At 45.2% G+C, this 15,838-nt stretch overlaps 1 non-coding gene across 1 annotated transcript; it reads right to left on the reverse strand.

The window, feature by feature from the left end:
• Positions 1–12,321: 12,321 nt before the first annotated feature.
• LOC145354622 (U6atac minor spliceosomal RNA) lies at positions 12,322–12,443 on the reverse strand. The gene has a single exon (XR_013888888.1). It is a non-coding gene; the product is annotated as a U6atac minor spliceosomal RNA (small nuclear RNA).
• Positions 12,444–15,838: the final 3,395 nt, after the last annotated feature.

Raw genomic sequence — 15,838 nt, forward strand, 5'->3', positions numbered from 1 at the left:
TCCTCAGACTGTGACCCCTGGTTCTGGGCTCCCCCCACCATCGGAAACATCCTCCCAGCATCTACCCTGTCTAGTCCTGTTAGAATTTTATAAGTCTCTGAGATCCCCCCCTCATTCGTCTGAATCCCAGCGAAAACAATCCTAACCTGGTCAATCTCTCCTCATACATCAGTCCCACCATCCCCGGAATCAGCCTGGTAAACCTTCACTGCACTCCCTCGAGAGCAAGAACATCCTTCTTCAGAAAAGGATCCCAATCTGTACACAATACTCCAGGTGTGGCCTCACCAAGGCCCCTGTATAATTACAACACATCCCTGCTCCTGTACTCGAAACTTCTCACAATGAAGGCCAACATACCATATACCTTCTTTACCGCCTGCTGTACCTGCACGCTTACCTTAAGTGACTGGTGCACAAGGACACCCAGGTCCCTCTGCACACTCCCCTCTCCCAATTTACAGCCATTCAGGTAGTAATCTGCTACCTGGTTTTCACTTCCAAAGTGAATAACCTCACATTTTTCCAAATTATACTGCATCTGCCATTGATTAGCCCACTCACCCAACCTGTCCAGATCACTCTGAAGAATCTCTGCATCCTTGTCACAGTTCACCCTCCCACCCAACCTGGTATCATCTGCAAACTTTGAGATGTTACATTTTGTCTCCTCATCCAAATTATTAATATATATTGTGAATAGCTGGGTCCCAGCACTGATCCCTGTGGCACCCCCACTAGTTTACTGCCTGCCAATTTGAAAAGTACCCTTTAATTCCTGCTCTTTGTTCCCTCTCTGCCAACCAGTTTTCTATCCATCTCGATACACTTTCCCCAATCCCATACGCTTTCATCTTGCACGATAATCTCTTGTGCGGGACTTTGTCAAACACTTTCTGAAAGTCCAAATATACCACATCGACTGGTTCCCCCTTGTTAACTCTACCAGTTACATCTTCCAAGAATTCCAACAGATTTGTCGACCATGATTTGCCTTTCATAAATCCATGCTGCCTCTGTCTGATCCTGCCACTGCTTTCTAAATACTCCGCTATAAAGTCCTTGATAATGGATTCGAGAATTTTCCCCACTGCCGATGTTTAGCTTACTGCTCTATAATTCCCTGTTTTCTCTCTACCTCCCTTTCTGAATACTGGAGTGACATTCGCTGCCCTCCAATCTGCAGGGACTGTTCCAGAGTCTATAGAACCCTGGAAGATGACCACCAACACATCCACTATTTCCAGAGTCACTTCCTTAAATACTCTGGGATGTAGATTCTCAGGCCCTGGGGATTTATCCGCCTTCAATCCCATCAACATTCCCAGCACCATTTCTCTACTAATACTGATCTCCTTCAGTTCTTCCCTCTCACTAAATCCTGCATTCTCCAACATTTCTGGTGCCTGATTTGTCTCCTCTCCTGTGAAGACAGACCCAGAGTATGTATCAGTTTCTCGGCCATTTCTTTCTCCCCTATTGTACATTCCCCCTTTTCTGTCTGTAGGGGACCAGCATTTATCTTCACCAACCTCTTTCTCTTCACGTTTCTATAGAAACTCTCCGTGTCAGTCTTTGTTCCCTACAAGTTTACTTTCATGCTGTATTACCCCCTCCGTAATCAACCCCTTGGTCCTTCTTTGTTGAATTCTAAACTGTTCCCAACCAGACCTGTTATTTTTCTTGGCCAATCTGAATGCTCCTTCTTTAGATTTGGTTACCATCTCTAATTTCCATTGTAAGCCATGGATTGTCCTCTTGCCCAGTTTCCTTTTGTGCCAGACAGGAATAACCAGTTGCTGCAGTTCCCCCATGCGTTCCTTGAATGTTTGCCATTGCCTGTCCACTGTCATCCCTTTAAGTAACTCTCCCCAATCTATCAAGGCCAACTCACGCCTCATATCCTCATGGTTTCCTTCATTAAGATTCTGCACCCTAGTCCCTGAATCACCACTTCACTCTCCATCATGATAGAAAATTCTATCATGTTATTGTCACTCATTCCCAAGGGACCTTGGACAGCTAGATTAGCAATGATTCCCTTCTCATCATTTTCTTCCTGTACTAGTGATCATGTGTGGGTCAAATTCCTATTCTTAATGTATGGCTCCAGAGAAGTGTACATAATGCATTCTGGGTGAGTGACTATGGAGGGTATGGGGGTGGGGGAAGAGAGGGGCAAAGAGGTGGCATCATCAGTCTGGGAGGACATGAGTGATCTGAGGTGGCAAGGGCGACCTGTGGGTGGGGTGGGGCAGGGGGAAGGTGGTGGGCATGGGGAGTGGATGGGATGAGGGTGCTGAGGTGTGAGAGTTTGGGTGGGTGGGGGGTGGGTTTTAGATGATGTTGGGAGATCAGCTACCGTGTAGGAGAACAGAGGCAGACCTCAGAGCTGCCCGTCTCCACACCACACTCCTCATGAACTCTCTCACTGCTCTCACGATGCACTGTGAGCCTGATCCCACTGGGAAAATACAGGAATCTCAGGCACACTCTCACACTGCTGGGATGCGCATTTCAGAAAGCACAGAGAGTTATACCGTGTAGAAATGGCCCTTCCAATCCGCACTGACAATAACCACCACTAAAAGTGCACAAATCCTATTTTCCTGCAATTGTCCCATATTCTTGAATGTTAGGATATTTCAAATGTGCATCCACTTTTTGTTTTGGAAGGTTGGAAGTTTTCTGGCCTCCACTCCCTTCCCAGGCAGCACCTTCCAGATTCTCACCACTCCCGAAATTAATTTCTTTTTCTCTGAATCTCCTGCCAGACCAGGTTTGCCCAAAGCCAGAGTAAAATCCAGCCTAGTATTTTACAAAGTTTAGTCATGACCTCCTCGTGTTTGTACTCCTTGCATTCATTGCAGGGGTGGCTCAGTGGCACGTGGTTAGCACTCCAGCCTCACAGGGACCCAGGTTCAATTCCCGGCTTGGGTCACTGTCTGTGTGGAGTTTGCACATTCTCCCCATGTCTGTGTGGGTTTCCTCCGGGTGCTCCGGTTTCCTCCCACAATCTGAAAGATGTGCTGGCTAGGTGCATTGGCCATGGTAAAGTCTCCCTCAGTGTACCCGAACGGGTGCTTGAGTGTGGCGACTAGGGGATTTTCACAGTAACTTCATTGCAGTGTAAATGTAAACCTACTCGTGATGCTAATAAATAATTCTAATTCTAACTATGCTTCTAGATTTATATAGCCCGGGATTCCGAATGCCATTAGAATGACTTCCTGAAACAGTTCTGCTGTGTTTGATGGTTTGTGCATACATCTCCAAGGTCCCTCTCCTGCTACTCCTTTGTTATTTTATATACTTTCTCCTCATCTTTCCCGCAATAAGAAGTCTCACAACACCAGGTTAAAAGTCCAGCAGGTTTGTTTGGAATCATGAGCTTTCAGAGTGCTGCTCCTTCATCAGATGAGCGATTCTAAATAAACTTGTGGGACTTTAACCCTGGTGTTGTGAAACTTCTTACTGTGCCCACCCCGGTCCAACACCGGCATCTTCACATCGTGGCTACCATCTTTTTCACCAACATTTATCATTTCACATGTCTCTGCATTCAGTTTCACCGACCACCCGTCCATGCATTCCACCTCTCTGTTAATGTTCTCCTGAAGATTACCACTATCCTCTTCACAGCTCACAATCCTTCCAGCTTTAGTATATTTTCTGTAAAGTTTGAGTTTGTGCCCTGTACACCCAAGTCTAGGTTGTTAATCTAGAAAAGCAGTGGTGACAATACCAGCCCCTGGAAAGCCCCATTGTACACCTTCCTCCTGTCTGAAAAACAACACCACTCTCTGTTTCCTACCAATCAGCCAGCTCCATTCCCACTTTACCATTATTCCTCTTATTCCCTGGGCTTCTATTCACTGACAAGCCGATTGTTTGGAACTTTGTTAAATACCTTTAGGGAAACTATGAACACCACATCAATCACATTACCCTCATCAGCCCTTTCTGTTACCTCATCAAAAACACAATCAAGTTAGTTTCACACAATTTGTCTTTAACAAATTCATTCTGGATTCACGTAAATTGTCCAAGAGATTATCACTCCAGAAGCTTTCCCACCACTCAGGTTAAACTGATTGTTATGTGGCTAATGGGTTTACCCTTGCACCTTTCTTTGAACAATGGTATAACTTTTGCAGTTTTTCAGTCCTCTGATGCCACCCTTGCAGCTAAAGATGATTGAAAGATTGTGGCCGGTATCTCTGCGATTTCCATCTTCAAATCCCTCAGCGATCTCTAATATATTCTGCATAGCCTGGTGACTTTACAACTTCAAACACAACCAGCCTTCCAAATACTCCCATTTTTTAAATCAACTTTTAGCCCATCTAGTGTTGCAATGGCACGGTGGCACAGTGGTTAGCACTGTTGCCTCATAGTGCCAGGGACCCAGGTTCAATTCTGGCCTTAAGTCACTGTCAGTGTGGAGTTTGCATGTTCTCCCTCTGTGTGGGTTTCCTCATTTCCCAGATTAACCTTTAATGTGGCACTTTATCAAATGCCCTCTGGAAATCTAAATCCAGTACATCTACTGGTTCCCCATTATCCACAGCACAGCATTCTTTCCTCAAAGAATCCCAATCATTTGGTTAGATGTGATCTCCCTTTCACTAAACCGTCTCGACTCTGCCTGATTACATCGAACTGTCATCACAGCTCAATTCACCCTTCCTTGTTTGGAAAGATTTCCGTTGTTCAGTCTCTCCATCGTAACACAGGCCATGAAGAGTCATGTGGTTAACTCTGGACAATATTGGATCCCTCCAAGTCCAGTATTTGATCTGTTGTGAGAGCGCGGGTGGCGTGTTGAGGAAATCCAAGGCCAGAATAATTTCTTGTGGTGCTGGTTGGACGGTCCACTCTCCGGTAGTGAGAGGCAGCTCGAGGCGTCTGTGTTTGGTATATATGTCCCCGGTTGGTGCTGGAAGGTATAATTGTAAGCGTCCAATAATAAAGCTCAAAGCTGTATCCTTGCAGATGCTATTGGAGGGTTTATGATCAGTGATTATGGTGCAAGGCCATCCATAAACATATAGGTGAAATTTCTTTATCCCAAAGATGACAGAGAAACTCTCCTCGATCTGTCAGTATGGCTTTCTGCATCAGTTAGGATCCTTGAAGCATAGTTGATGGGTCTTTCTAACCCGTCCTTCATTTCTTGTGACAAAACAGCTCCAGTTCCACAATGAGACTCATCACCAGTGAGAATGATTCCTACTGCAGAGTTAAAATGGGTTAAAAGACGGGACGACTGCGGGTCTTGTTGCGAGTGCTTTGTTATGCTGTGTCGTCCGATCCTACCTCTGTTTTTTTAAATAACACATACAGAAATGCCAATATCATAAACAAGCTGGAATAAACCTTCCATAATCATTTACCATTCCAGGAAGAAACTTGAATTTTGACCCATTCTTTGGGGCTGGTGCATCTTCAATAGCCCATTGGGTGTAACCATTGTGCATTTACTCTAAACCCTAAATCTATCACCTTGTTTGGTTTAAAGGTGCATTTCTCTCTCTCTCTCTAATCTTATTGCAGCTTCCTGGAACCTTTTTAAACCTCCTCATGGTTGGTTAGCTCCTCCTCTTCAGTGGCTCCTGTGATTAGCGCCTCATCCAAGTTAATAACAACCTTTGGTAAATCCTGTAATTAGGCTCTGCATTGTGCATTGAGAGATTGCACAGGCTGATGAGGCTCCAAAGGCAGTCTGGTGTCCTGGTGGAGGCCCTCATGCATGTTATTAGTGACAAAGTCCTGGATGTATCATCCAGCCCCAGTGTGCTGGCACACCTGACTCCTATCTAATTTAGTGTAAGTTAGACTCCGGCTAGTTTGGTGTACAGGTCCTCTATTTTAGATATGGGATACATGTTCAATTTTGTCACCTGATTCACCATTAACTTCTAGCCCCCTAGTCCCATCTTATTAGTATGATATTATCTGGTTTAAGTACTAGCACAATGGGAGTTGCCCACTCCGTGAATCGCACAGTCTTGATAATGCCTAAATCTTCTAATCGTCTAAGTTTAGTCTCCACCTTTTCATAGAACATAGAACACTACAGCACAAACAGGCCCTTCAGCCCACAAGTTGCACCCATCATATCCCTACCTACCAGGCCTATCTATAACCCCCAATCCCATTAAATCCCATGTACTCATCCAGAAGTCTTTTAAAAGACCCCAGCGAGTTCGCCTCCACCACCACCGACGGCAGCCGATTCCACTCAGCACCCTCTGAGTGAAAAACTTACCCCTAACATCTCCTCTGTACCTGCTCCCCAGCACCTTAAACCTGTGTCCTCTCGTAGTGACCATTTCAACCCTGGGAAATAGCCTCCGAGAATCCACCCTATCTATTCCTCTCAACATCTTATAAACCTCTATCAGGTCATGAATTGGGCACGGTTCTTGCTTTGTCATCTTTTGCTGTGGCCTCTGGATGCACATAAACTTTTGTTTTCACATTTTACCCACTTCTTCCTAAAATATCTCTTGATATCTCCTGAGGATGTCACGTTGGTCCCCTTCATTCATTGGGAAAATTTCTAGCCAATTCCTTTTATTTCCTGAAGCCAGTGTTGTCCCATCGAACTTGACCCTTGACCCCAACTACAATTAAAGTCAGTTGGGTAGACTGCTGCCTGTATCTTACAGATGCTGTTCTTGTTCCCAAAATATGTCTAGAAACCCCTGTTGCCAGGCTGGTGACCGTGTTTTGTAATCTCAGGAGCTGGGCCCTCCCTGTAGGTATCGATAAATTTACTCTTCCGCGACTATGGCAGAGACTCCTGCGGTTATCACCATTTTGAGCAGACTTCAGTGAACCATCAGTACGATAGTGATGGAATTATACTCTATGCTGTGTGTTGGAGCCGGAATATCTTTTCTCTATCATTGGACAGGGCCAGTTTAGCCTTGTGCTTGTTTATTATTTGCCCCTTTTCACCGGAGGTGTAACACACAGCATCGCTGACCCTACACTCTTGCTGGGGATGGCTCCATTGAATCTACACTTCCCCCTGGGGGTCGGCTTCCCCACAACATCCCTAATCCTACATCTCTCCTGGGGGTGGGCTCCCCCACAACATCCCTGAATCTACATTTCCCTGAGGGATCTCCCTCACTGATAGCACTCTTCCCAGTTCTTGGTTTGTAGACCGAATCTCCTATATCTCTGCACTCTCTCTGGTTTTGTATTCTTTATTCTTAAACTCTGTGCCGACATTCCTTGCTTTAAGCAGTTTCCCTCTAAACTAGATGGACCTTGCCAGCTTGCACGCTCTGAAGTTTCATTGTGCGTCTTTATCTGTACGTCCCACAGCAAGGGCAATTTCTAACCCCTTCTTTAGAGTTATTTCTACTTCAGTCAACAGTTTTTCTATGTGGCAGAATTATTCACCACGCACACAACCGGTTCCTCAACATCTCATCAAGGGCAGACCTAAATTCACAATGTTCAGCCATTCACTTTAACCTCACTGTGAAAGCTGCTGTCACCTCCAACGGGGATTTTGCCATCAAGTTAAATTTATATCTCTGCAAATTCACCCAGGATTTTGGATGATAATGTTCTTTTACTATTTCCCTGAGTTCTTCAAAGGTTTTGGTGTCAGGGTGTCTGGAGAAGTCAAGTTCCTTATCAACGTATAGTTTTGTGCACTGTAGGCTGTTAACAGAATTACCCTCGGCCTCTCCACCCCCCCACTATTTTGTTTGCAGTGTCACAGACACAGACTGAACCCAATCCTCGGAATTAGGGTGGAATGGCTCCAGCTTTCCGAATAGAGACAGTGACGGGTATTTTATAACCTCGCCCACCCGAGGCTCATAAGATCCCGCTTGAGGCCAACAGAGAATGCCGTTCTGTGCGCCTCGCCTTCCCCGATTCCAGGGCAGGCAGGGGGTAAAATTCCGGCCATTTTGATAACTCACTGCCTGCTGAATAGAAGTGCTTCCAGTGACTTGCTCCTGAGGTCTGCTCTGCCATTCTCTGTGGAAAATAGAGAGTGTTCCATTGATCCTCATCACCAACTGTAACATCCTGGAAAGTGTGACAGCCACCAAGCAGAGTAAGGACATAAGAACATAAGAAATAGGAGCAGGAGTAGGCCATCTAGCCCCTCGAGCCTGCCCCGCCATTCAATAAGATCATGGCTGATCTGAAGTGGATCAGTTCCACTTTCCCGCTTTCTCCCCATAACCCTTAATTCTCTTATCGATCAGAAATCTATCTACCTGTGATTTAAACACATTCAATGAGGTAGCCTCCACTGTTTCAATGGGCAGAGAATTCCAGAGATTCACTACCCTCTGGGAGAAGAAGTTCCTCCTCAACTCTGATCTAAATTGACTCCCCCTTATTTTGAGGCTGTGTCCTCTAGTTCTTGCTTCCTTTCTAAGCGGGAAGAATCTCTCTACCTCTACCCTATCCAGCCCCTTCATTATCTTATATGTCTCGATAAGATTCCCCTCAGCCTTCAAAACTCCAATGAGTACAGACCCAGTCTATTCAATCTCTCTTCACAAGCAAACCCCCTCATCTCCGGTATCAGCCTAGTGAACCTTCTCTGTACTCCCTCAATCCTTTCGCAAATGCAGTGACCAAAACTGCACACAGTACTCCAGCTGCGGCCTCACCAGTACGCCGTACAGTTGCAGCAAGACCTCCCTACTTTTATATTCTATCCCCCTCGCTACAAAGGCCAACATTTCATTCGCCTTCTTGATCACCTGCTGCACCTGCAAGACTGGGTTTATGCGACTCATGCACAAGGACCCCCAGGTCCCTCTGCACAGTAGCATGTTTCAATTTATCACTATTTAAATAATATTCCATTTTACTATTATTCCTACCAAAGTGGATAACCTCACACTTGACAATGTTATACTCCATCTGCCAGATCCTCACCCATTCACTCAGCCTATCCAAATCTCTCTGCAGACTTTCTGTGCCCTCCACGCAATTTGCTTTCCCACTCATCTTTGTGTCATCAGCAAACTTTGTTACTCTAAACTCAGCCCCCTTCTCCAGATCATCTATGTATATGATAAACAGTTGAGGCCCCAGCACCGATCCCTGCGGCACTCCACTAGTCACCGACCGCCAACCAGAAAAGCACCCATTTATTCCAACTCTCTGCTTCCTGTTAGATAACCAATCCTCAATCCACACCAACACTTTACCCCCAACTCCGTGCACCCTAACCTTCTGCAGCAACCTTTTATGAGGCACCTTATCGAACGCCTTTTGGAAATCTAAAAACACCACATCCACCGGTTCCCCTCTGTTTACCGCACTAGTCACATCCTCATAAAAATCCAGTAAGTTCGTCAAACACGACTTTCCCTTGATGAATCCATACTGTGTCTGCTTGATTGAACCACTCTTTTCCAGGTGTCCTGCTATTTCTTCTTTAATGATGGATTCCAGCATTTTCCCAACTACGGACATTAAGCTAACTGGCCTGTAGTTACCCGTGTAACTAAGGAACTAACTATTAACAGGAATAGCTCTTTACAGAATGAGAAAGATGCTACCAATTACTTCACTCCATTCTCCAGACTGGGAGAACCGCACTCAGTCCCAGGATTCACATGCTGCGGTCTGATTGGCTAAATAGGTCACATGACCCCCGAATCTCGCTACGACACTATCCTTCCTAAATATCCTATACTCAATATTCAACTCCCAATCCATGTTCCCTGTCACCATGTCTCTCCGCAGCTATCAAATCACATTTATTTATTTCTATTTGCTCCCTCAGTCCATCTGTTTCATTTTGAATACTAAGTGCATTCAGATACAAAGTTGTTAATTTTATCCTTTAATTCTTTTTACAGCTTCTAGTCTTATCCATTAATTTAGTGTTAGCTTTGTACTCGGTATTCTTTCCTGCCATCGTCTGCTTTTCATTTCCCGGAATGATACCTTTCTCTTTTGCCTTTTCACTGCTCTTTGATTTATCACATCTCCCCAGATTTGATTCCTTGCCCCCACGATTTAGTTTGAAACCTTCTCGACTCCCCTCATTGTGCTGCTTACAAAAAGACTGCCTGTAGTGCAGTTTGGATGTAGACTGTCCAAAAGGTACAGGTTCCACTTTCCTCAGTACTGATACCAGTGCCTCACAAACCGGGACTCACCTCTCCCACACCAGTCTTTGAACCATTCACTCATCGCTGATTATTCCTGTGCCAATCTGCGTGCGGCTCAGGTAATAATCCAGAGATTATGACCTTTGTGATTTTGTTTTCTTCCTTTTACCACCTTTTTATTGTTTGCATGTTTGTAGAAGATTTTGGGTTCTCTTTTTCTGTACACTGCCAGCCTCTCCTCATGCTCCCTCCATGCTTTTCTTATTACTTTTTTGACTTCCCTCTGCTCCTTCTATAGTCAGTCTGATTCTGCTTTGTATTTTCTACCTGATATTGGGTATAGTATACTTCTTCCTTTTCATCTTCACCCTCGATCTCTCCATCCTCATCCACCACGTTCTGGATTTTCCCCTTCAAGAGAATATCCCTCGACATTGTCTGTAATATTATCTCTCTGAAGATGGCTCATTGTTTAGCCACGGCTTTTTCCGGCAAAATTTGATTCCAACTCTCTTGACTCAGATACATTCTCATCCCATTGACGTTGTCTTTCCCCAACTAATTCTCCCAGTTCTGGATTGCTCCTTGTCTTTTTCCATGGCCAATCTAAACTTGATGATACAACGCTCACCGTCCCCTCAATGTCCCCCACTGGGATTTGATCCACTTGGGTCACCCATTCCCCAGAACCCCGTCTAACAGCACCTGCCCTCTCATTGGACCAGAAACAGACTGCTGTAGGAAATTATCCCGCAGACACTCCGGAAATTCTCACTCCCTCTGCTCGATTCCTATCCCAGTCTGTATTTGCTTCATTGAATTCCCCCATTATAATTACTGGATAATTCTTGCCCCTCTCTGTAATTTCTTTACAAATGTGTTTGTCTCTATCCCTTCCATTAATTGGGTGGTCTTATAAACTGCACTGACCAATGGTGTTGCACCTTTTTCATTCCTTATCTCTAGCCAGAGAGATTCTGTCCTTGACCACTCTGGAACATCCTCTCTCAATAACATCTTTAATCAATACTCCACTCCCCCACCTTTCTGTCTCTCCTCAGCACCTTGTACCCAGGAATATTTAATATCCAGTCCTGCCCATCTTTGAGCCAGGTCTCTGTTATAGCAATAATATTGTATTTCCATGTATCTCCTGTGCCTGGAGTTCATCAATTTTATTAATCACAATCCATGCATTCACATTAATACACATTCATCCTGATTTAGGCTTTTTATACTTTCCCCCTCATTCTGACCCAATCTAGTGACTTACTAGAGCCTACTCTAGTTTCATCAAGCTCTCCTCGTATTCTCTGTCCCTCGATACCACTCTCTGATAGATCCTCCTTATCAGATAATACTTCTCTACTTCCCACTGGGGAGTTTCTCTCCTCTCCGCTCTGAATTCCCCCTCTGGTTCCCATCCCCCTGCCAATGTAAACCCTCCCCAGCAGCACTCACAAACCTCACTAAATTTCTCCTCAAACCCTTTTCTCGCCCCTCTGATCTCCTTTCTCACCAATATCTAATCATCCTACATTTCCAGGTGCTTCTTTTTGTTATCAACCGGAATCTGCCGTTCACGCCCAACCCCAATCCCACCCCCACCCCTATCCACCCACCCACCTCCTCCCACTGCCACCCACCCCTGCCCACGCACCCACCCCCACCCACCCCTGCATTTACTGTTCTGTCTTATTTTCTATCCCTTTCACCATCCAGGGGAAGCTTTGTTCTCCTTACCCCCTCCCTATGTAGGAATGTATCTCGACTGTGTCTAAATGATCTCCCCTTTAAAGGAAACTCCGCTCCCATTACAGCTTTGCTCATTAATATTTGATTCCAATTTCCCTGTGACAGATCTGTGCTCATTCCACTGAGATTGGAACCCTCCAATTCAATTTTACCCTCTGTGCTTTTCCCTTGCCGTACTAAATCTTATGATGTTATGATTACTCTTTCTTAAATGTTGTGAATTAATCCGCTATTCCATCTCACTCACCTGAATCAGATCCAGCATTGCTTCTTCCTTGTTGGCTGGAATATATTGATCAATAATATTCACTCAAGAACACTCCAAAAATTCTTTTCTCTCTCTGATTTTTCCACTGCCACTATTCCAGTGTAAATGTGGAGAATTAAAATCCCCAATTATAGTTCCTGTATAATTCTTGCCCCTGAAAATCTTCTCCTGTGTATCTTTCCCACGATTTGGTGAAAGTCATTAAGTAGTTGGCGATAGCTGAGCCATTTGTGTATTACAAAACCACCAGAACCTCTCCCATCCTTGCCAAGGGAGTGTTAACCATCAGTCTTCTCATCACACAGAACAGCTCTGTACGTCTTTATGTAAATGGAGCCAAGCCATCCTGATGCTCCCCATGTTCACTTAACTGCTCACTACTAATATTCAGGAGGTCCTGTGACACAATTGATAGTGCCCTGTCTATGGGCAGTATGTTGGCACACTGGATAGTGCCCTGTGTATGGGCAGGATGTTGGCACAGTGGATAGTGCCCTGTCTATGGGTGAAAAGCTCAAGGTTAAAACCCCACCCCAGGATTTAATGGCCGAGGAAGGCTCTGATGCAGATTCAATGTTTGAGTATTGTCATTATAACTTAGGAGACTCATTCTGTACACAGTAAGCTCCCACAAACAGCAATGTAATAACGACCAGTTAATCTGTTGTACTCTCGTTGGTGGAAGGATAAATATTCACCAGCACACTGGGGATATTGTTTTACCATGCACCACAGAGCAATGTGTGCCCTGTGGATATAAAGGCATAACCTGGCATTGTTATTTGGAGAGAGTGGACTGTGACACTCTCACCCAGTCCACCGTTCAATAATCCAACTGCAGCAAGATAGATTTCCTGCGCAGTTTTCCAACTGCATCAAATGGCTGTCATAAGATCATAAGATGTAGGAGCAGAATGAGGCTATTCGATTCAGCTGAGCTATCCCACAACCATCAGATCAGACCTGAGCTCTGCAGGGCTGCCACAGCCAGTGTGAATGGTGGTGGACAATTAAACAACTCCCTGGAGGAAGAGGCTGCACCAATATCCCCACCCTGAATGATGGAGGTGCCCAGCACATCAGTGTAAAAGATAAGACTGAAGTATTCGCAACAATCTTCAGCCAGAAGTGCAGAGTGGATGATCCATCTCAGCCTCCTCCAGTGGTCACCAGCATCTCAGGTGCCAGTTTCCAGCCAATTTGATTCACTCCACACGATATCAAGAAACAGTTGGAGGCTCTGGGTACTGTACAGGCAATGGGTCCTGATAACATTCCAGCAATAGTACTGAAGATTAGTGCTCCAGAACTTGTCACTCCCCCGGCCAAGCTCTTCCAGCACAACTTCAACACTGGCATCTACCTGACAATGTGGAAAATTGCCCAGGTCTGTCCTGTACACAGAAAGCAGGACAAATCCAACCCGGCCAATTACAGCTCAATCAGTCTACTCTCGATCACCAGGTTTGATTTGATTTGATTTATTATTGTCGCATGTACTAACATATAGTGAAAAGTATTGTTTCTTGCGCGCTATACAGACAAAACATACCGTTCATAGAGAAGGAAAGAAGAGTGTGAGGAATGTAGTGTTTACAGTCATAGCCAGGGTGTAGAGAAAGATCAACTTAATGTGAGGTAAGTCCATTCAAAAGTCTGACAGCAGCAGGGAAGAAGCTGTTCTTGACTCGGTTGGTACGTGACCTTTTTTCCCGAAGGAGGAAGGTGGAAGAGAGAATGTTTGGGGTGTGTGGGGCCCTTAATTATGCTGGCTGCTTTTCCTGAGGCAATGGGAAGTGTAGACAGAGTCAATGGATGGAAGGTTGGTTTGTGTGATGGATTGGGCTATATTCACGACCTTTTGTAGTTCCTTGCGGTCTTGGGCAGAGCAGGAGCCCAGACCGAGCTGTGAAAGAATGCTTTCTATGGGGCATCTGTAAAAGTTGGTGAGAGTCGTAGCTGACATGCCAAATTTCCTTAGTCTTCTGAGAAAGTAGAGGCGTTGGTGGGGCTTTCTTAACTATAGTGTTGGCATAAGGGGGACCAGAACAGGTTGTTGGTGATCTGGACACCTAAAAACTTGAAGCTCTTGACCCTTTCCACTCCTTCCCCGTTGATGTAGACAGGGGCATGTTCTCCTTTACACTTCCTGAAGTTGATGACAATCTCCTTTGTTTTGTTGACGTTGAGGGAGGGATTATTGTTGCCGCACCAGTTCACCAGGTTCTCTATCTCATTCCAGTACTCTGTCTCATTATTGTTCGAGATCTGACCCATGACAGTGGTGTTGTCAGCAAACTTGAAAATCGAATTGGAAGGGAATTAGGCCGCACAGTCATAGGTGTATAAAGAATATAGCAGAGGGCTGAGAACAGCCTTGTGGGGCACCGGTGTTGAGGATGATTGCGGAGGAGGTGTTGTTGCCTATCCTTACTGATTGTGTTCTGTGAGTTAGGAAGTTCAGGATCCCGTCGCAGAGGGAGGTGCCGAGACCCAGGCCACAAAGTTTGGTGATGATTTTCGTAGGAATAATAGTGTTGAAAGCTGAGCTGTAGTCAATAAATAGAAGTCTGACATTTTGTGTTTCTGTTATCTAGGTGTTCCAGGGTTGAGTGCCAGGGAGATGGTGTCTGCACTGGACCTGTTGCGGCAGTAGGCAAACTGTTGTAGATCCAGGTAGTCCTGGAAGCTGGACATGTTTCCTGCCTTACAAGACATTGGTAAGGCCACACTTGGAATATTGCGTACAATTCTGGTCACCCTATTATAGAAAGGATATTATTAAACTAGAAAGAGTGCAGAAAAGATTTACTAGGATGCTACCGGGACTTGATGGATTGAGTTATAAGGAGATGCTGGATAGACTGGGACTTTTTTCTCTGGAGTGTAGGAGGCTAAAGAGTGATCTTATAGAGGTCTATAAAATAATAATAGCACAGATCAGCTAGATAGTCAATATCTTTTCCCAAAGGTGGGGGAGTCTAAAACTAGAGGGCATGGGTTTAAGGTGAGAGGGGAGAAATACAAAAGTGTCCAGAAGGACAATTTTTTCACACAGAGGGTGGTGAGTGTCTGGAACAAGCTGCCAGAGGTTGTAGTAGAGGTGGGCACAATTTTATCTTTTAAAAAGCATTTGGATAGTTACATGTACGATGGATAGAGAGGGATATGGGCCAAATGCGGGCAATTGGGATTAGCTTAGGAGTTTTAAAAAAAAAGGGCAGTATGGACAAGTTGGGCCGAAGGGCCTGTTTCCGTGCTGTAAACCTCTGTGACTCTATCTAACCTTTCGAAGAACTTCATAATGTTGGATGTCAGAACCACCAGCCAATAGTCATTAAGGCCACGCTGCTTGGTTTTTCTTAGGGACCGGGATGATGACCGTCTTCTTGAAGCAGATAGGGACCTCAGATTGGTGTAAAGAGAGGTTGAAGATATCTGCGAATACCCCCACCCGCTGATCCGCGCAGGATCTGAGTGCTAGTCCGGGTTCCCCATCCGGGCCACTCACTTTCTATGTGCTAACCTTCAGGAAAGCTGCTCTGACATCGGCAATGGTGACCCCAGATACAGGTTCATCCAGGGCTTCCAGGGTGGAGGGCACGCTCTCACTGACCTCTTGCTCAAAATGGGTTTAGAATGCATTGAGCTCATCAGGAAGTGTGTTGGAGCCAGAGATTTAACATGCCTTCATCCTGTA

The sequence above is a fragment of the Carcharhinus amblyrhynchos genome, chromosome 17, assembly GCF_965287045.1.
Source record: "Carcharhinus amblyrhynchos chromosome 17, sCarAmb.v2.hapA, whole genome shotgun sequence".
NCBI lineage: Eukaryota > Metazoa > Chordata > Chondrichthyes > Carcharhiniformes > Carcharhinidae > Carcharhinus > Carcharhinus amblyrhynchos.